This window comes from Anopheles darlingi, chromosome 3 (assembly GCF_943734745.1).
Source record: "Anopheles darlingi chromosome 3, idAnoDarlMG_H_01, whole genome shotgun sequence".
Lineage (NCBI taxonomy): Eukaryota > Metazoa > Arthropoda > Insecta > Diptera > Culicidae > Anopheles > Anopheles darlingi.
Genome location: NC_064875.1, coordinates 61469542 through 61475312, shown reverse-complemented (window position 1 = coordinate 61475312; position 5771 = coordinate 61469542).

Here is a 5771-nt window from a genome sequence, read left to right as displayed (position 1 = left end):
TCTCCTGCTCCTGCTACACTTTGTAGCCATTGCTACACCAGCAGAACACCATCAGAACGGCAAATATAGACTCTCGCACTGGCAGCCGCAGCAGCAGCAGCAGGAGAACAGCAACAAAAAATCAATGGGAAAGCATAAAGCTGCTCAAAATGAGTTCAATTAAATTGTTTATTAAATGGGATTGGAATTGAATCAAGCGGACATACACTCGCCCAGTGGTGAGCGAGGGAGACAGATGAACTTGGATGAGAGAGAGAGAGAAAGATACCAAAGCTCACGTGTACGATCTTGTTCCACAGTTCGTGCAAAATATGATAAACGGATATTCGCCATTTCTCTGAGAGATTTCCCGAGTCTTCACAGCATGGCGAACGTGTGACAAACGAAGCAGGCATTGGATTGTTCGGATTGCTTGGATTGTTTTTCAGTCATCGATCGCTAGAAATCACGGAGACGGAACACTGGACCTACGGGTTTAGCTAGTTTTCATTAATCCTGATGATGGTCCTAGCGTGAAATCTAAAATGTCTGACCAACAGTAGCTGGCTGGCTACACATTCCTTCCCCTGCTCGATGATTTCGTCCACCCTGGTCATTCATTGATGCATCAGACCAAACGAATTAATCCCGAAATTAGCTCGCAGTTCCGTGCCGTTAGCGCTGGAGAACCGCCGTAAAAGCCATTCCACCGATTTGTAAGCCTCATTAATTGCCAAAGTTTAAAGTTCGAACATTAGGACTATTGCTGGCAGAGCTTGGCGTCACTCGTGCCTCAAACGCATTCCTTAGTGAAAGGACAGAGGAAGAAGTTCCCTAGAGTTCAGCACCAAGTGTCTTGGTGAAACTTTCGCAACGGCGCCCTGAGTGTCCTAACCGGGCCCAAAACCAGAGCCAAGTGCTAAACGTTGGCTAACGGCAAACGAAGGAACCAGGAACGCGAGCATTCGACGCAGGACCCTTCGCGGACACTACCGTCTCGATGCGCCAAAGGAGAAGAATTAATTAATTTCCCAACATTGTCGCATGACCAATTGAGTGGCAGCAGATAGAGAGCAGAGAGAGAGAGAGAGAGAGAGAGAGAGAGAGAGAGAGACACAGCGAGTGTGAGATGACCATTGGTACTGGTGCCGGCGGTAGTCCCCTCGGTTGTAGATAGAAGCCGGGCGCGCCATTTTCGGCGCGATGGTGATGTAAAATTTAAACTAAAAACTTTTAATTACCACCAGCAACAATCGGTCTGGACGTGGGGTTGTGGGTAGTTTAATAGAGACAGAGAAGTTTGTCGTTATCCAATCGACCATCAGAGGTACAGAGAAGCCTCTGCGCCACGAGATCGCCTTCAATCCAATGGCGCACGGAACAGACCAAACTGACGACGACGACGACGACGACGATGTGCACGACGACGACCAAGCATCAATCATCAGCCAGCCACTCTCTCTATCTCTCTCTACCTTGGTTGCCGTAATTTTCTTCAACTTTCAACACAGCTCACCGAAGAGGGAAGCGGGAAAATGTGGTGTGTGCTTTCGGTGAGTTTTGTCTGTCCATCACGGAACACGTGAAATGGTGCCACGGAAAGATAGAAATTCAATTTGCCATCCTGCAGCGGCCAAATAGTAGTTGCAGTAGTAGTAGTAGTCGGTTCGAGTCCGAACAGTCGTTGGTCAAAACTTTTGGCGCGAACATCCCTCCCCATCATCGAGATCCGCCCAACAACAACAACAGTTATGTCCGCTGTGTGTATTGTGTTTTGTAGTGTACTGATGCTTCTGCCGGAAACCTAAACCGCCACTAGGTTTGCGGTCGAACGGAAAATGGTTTGGTGAACACGGAGTGTTACATTGTCGTAACTGCTGCCCTTTTTTGGGGTTGGTGCACACGCGATGCAGTTTGTGAGATGATCGAAACTAAACTAAATTGTTTTAGGTTAAAGCCACTCGGTTTGTGCGCCAAGGATAGAGTGAAGTTGCTTTGTCTGAGTTGCGGATATAGTTATTGGCATCTTTGAGTTAAAATTTAATTTAACTTTACTTTATCTAAATAATTATTAGTAATTTTCCCTTCAAATACTAGTAACGATGATGGCTCTGTGCTTCATACAGAGCCATATAACACATTTATTAGGTTCTATTCTAAGCTTCTTTGTCAGATTACTACTAAATGATACAGAATTTAAATAAAACAAAACGAATTCACATGATTAGCCACTTCAATACATACTCCAAAAATAATACGTCAATGCAGCAAGTGAACACAATGTTACCGTCGCCATATAAGCGCCACGCCAGACCCCGAGAAACGTTTACCACGACGACCAGCGTCGTCGCTCTGTCTGCCACAAACGTCCGCATTCGGAGGAAATATTCCACTCAGACAACAAACAGAGCGCCATCCGCGTCCTGCTACAAGGGTTCTGCCACGAACAACTGTTACAATCTCCTCTCTGTCTCTACCTCTCCACCTATCCGCCAGTAACATGGGTATAACGGTGGCAGCTGCAATCGATCATCTCGCGGAGATCGGTGAGCCGCGGTCTGAGCCGCGATCCTCCTGTGGTTTACGAAGGAAAGTAAAAACAGCAAAAGAAGATCATCAAGACCAGATCATTGACCAAGTGTTGCTGTTGCTGCTGCTACGGCGACGATGACGTACGTCACGTCCGATCGTATTTTCCCACGTCGTCTCAGCGCACAGATGTGGCTTTATTGTCCCCTTTTGCTCCTCCTTGACCGATGGGTTCTCCCCCGCCACACACACACACTCTGTCACCGTTCACCAACGTCACCGTTTATAAATACCGCGACTGCTGTTGGGGGTGTTGGCGCGTAAACGGAACGGTCAGTTTCACTGTCAATGTTTCTAGTGCGTGAAGCGCGCCGGCCGAGGGGTTGTAGCGGCCAGACTCGGGCCAGTTTTTTGGGGTTTGTTCTTCTCGTTATTTCCCCCTCTGCCATTGCGCATCATTCGAAACCGATCTCGCCGGCGATCGTTTAATGGGTTTTTCCACGCGGGCGATGGTGAGGCGACGAGGGCGTTTTTCACGAGAAACAGATCATTTACACACGCCAGGGAGAAAAGTAACATGGACATGCACACTGGACCAGTTGCTTCTGTTGTCTGTTCATCGATGGGCGGAGGATAATGGAAGCGGAACATGACAGCGGCCGCATGTTATGGCCACTGCCTGCGTGGGTTAGGAAAATGCCGGAAGAAAACTATTTTCAAAATTTTCCCAAGAATCATGAAGTTTGTTACATTGGTGCTTTGTGCATGGAAATAAGCCACTACGCTGATGATGTACCGCTTCCTACAGTCTCCTCTGGTAGGTTGAGATGCAGAGCAAATGAGGCCAACTCATGTGTGGCCCACGAGAACAATACAGGACCCTGGACGCTACAATGCCCCCGCCGGCGAAGGGTGGTTTTCCACCGTCGATCATTAGCGAAGGAGGATGAAGAACACAAACAAAAACACTCGCTGTCGCTTCCTTTGGCAGCTCAAGGGCGCATCTATGAACCGGGGCGTCCCCACATCGATAGGCGTTCGTATAGTTCGCAGACACTCGCGCCACGTGTTTACGTTCGCGACTTCGCTTTCCACCTTTCCAGGTTCAGTTTACGGCAAGGCCTTGAAACGTCATGAGTGTACTGACTGCCTGACTGGCTGACTGTGAGTCAGTGATTGAGTATATCGATCACGGCCAGTGTGTGCTCCGTTACTTCCGTGGTTTAGCTCGGGTTAGAAAGATAAGAAGCTAGCCGGTTGCACTTCCGTTACATCGCATCAATGGCAAGGACATACTCGCTCCTTGACCGCTCCGCTTGACCTACGATGTACGAACAACAAAGTACAAGCTAAAGACAACTGGTGCAACTGCTGATGGCAAGGTGGAATTTCTTGGCGTGTGCCGCCGCCACCACCACCAAGTCATTGCCACTGCGTGGCCTAATCGGCACGCCAAGCATCCGAAGCATCCTCGCTATCCTCGAATAACTAACCACATTCACACTCTAGACCCCCTGATGTCCGCAACAGAGAGTGACGAAATGCAACGATTATGGATCATGTTTGTGAACAAGGATCGAGGATGTAAGAAGACACTGGCAGCAGGATGCTGGACTGCGTTCACCATCTATCTCCATCTCTACCTCCACTGCGGGGGCACAATTGACCCGGTTCTTGCAGTGTTTTCCGAAATGGAGCATAGCAAATCGACTTTATAATGAGGACAAACACAGGACAGAGATCGCCCGTCTCGTCGACCACCGTGGATACTATCCACTTTACGCCATGATTACGCGCATCCCCACCTTTGTGCGGCTGTTACGGCTAGATACCCAATGCCCAATGCCAAACAAAATCCCTTCCTCGCAGGATGGTGATGGTAGCAGTAGCAGGAGTAGGATGTGGGTTTCTATTTTTGAGAATACCCCCCCACCGTATGTTTGAGTTTTAAACGCGCTGCAATAAATCGTGCCACCGTCGTCGTCGTCGTCGTCGTCGTCGTCGCCGTCGTCGTCGGCAGTGATGCGTTTCTTGTGGCAGCCCCAAACGTAAAATCGGCAGGCTTATACTGGCCGACCGGCCGGCCGGCTCTTGAAGTCGATTTCGTTGTTTCTAATAATAGTCCTCGGCTCTACTCAATTTTGGCGCAACCGCGCAATCCACCGGTGTGCATCCGATGCCCCGCGATCACTTCCTTCACGCTGATCATCGATGCGTCGATCAAACATCGCCGCGGCTGATTGTAGTTTCATTGAACTTGAACGGCATGCCAGCATGATCATCGAGGATCATCGCGCGGGTGCGTTACCATACCGTGGGTCACCTTGTTCGTTGTCACGTTTTAACTGCTGCTGCTACTGGTACACCACACATCAAAGCATCGCAGCGTCAACCTACGCAACACTCCCACGCTCACGAGCAGTGTGGAAGTTCACGATCGTGCCTCTATCCCTTTCATCTGAGGAAAAAGCCCACCACCGGTGATCCGGTGCACGACGGGCTTGACATTCGTGGTTGGCAGTTGGCAAACATTTACCTAGATGATTTACTCAATTCCGGCTCGCGCTTCCTTCTTCTTCCCGGGTGTTTTGGGGGTGCCAAAAAACCAAACCGCAGAAAAAGGGGTGATCATACGTATATTATTCAACCGGGGAGCTCGGTTGGTCTTTATTTGGATTGTCCCACGCCCGTACGGCCCAATTAAACGCGCGCCCATCGTTTCTGGCTCCATTTCGCGCCACTGATCGGTGATCGTCGCGTGTTTCGCGCTAAATTTAATGTTCATCACACGCGATCACGATCATTTGTTCACCATAAACTATCTTTCGCCAGTCGTCGCGTGAGTGGGTGTGGCGGATGGCATACGGCAAAACATATCCCCCCCTGGGGCGGGGGGTTGGCGCTCTCTATTGTTTGGCCAATAACTCTCTCGGGGCGTGGGTTGGCCGTTTTGGCGCTAGGTGTTGACAGGACAGGATCGCGCCGGTATCGTGCTCTCCGCACCCAAATCAACCCAACCGCTAGTATACGATGTCGATGTACTTGAACCGATTTCCGTAAGTTCGCGCTCGATGCCGGCAAACCTATTTTTAGTATGTTTCCCTCCCTCCAGGGTAAATGGAACAACACCGTTAAAGTGTCTTCACACGTTCTGGGTGTATGTGTGTGTGCATATATGTGGCTGTATCTCACTCCTTCGCACGCGCCGACACAGAAAACACTTTGGGAAATTGCCTCATTCGCACGCGCCACGGACACGGACG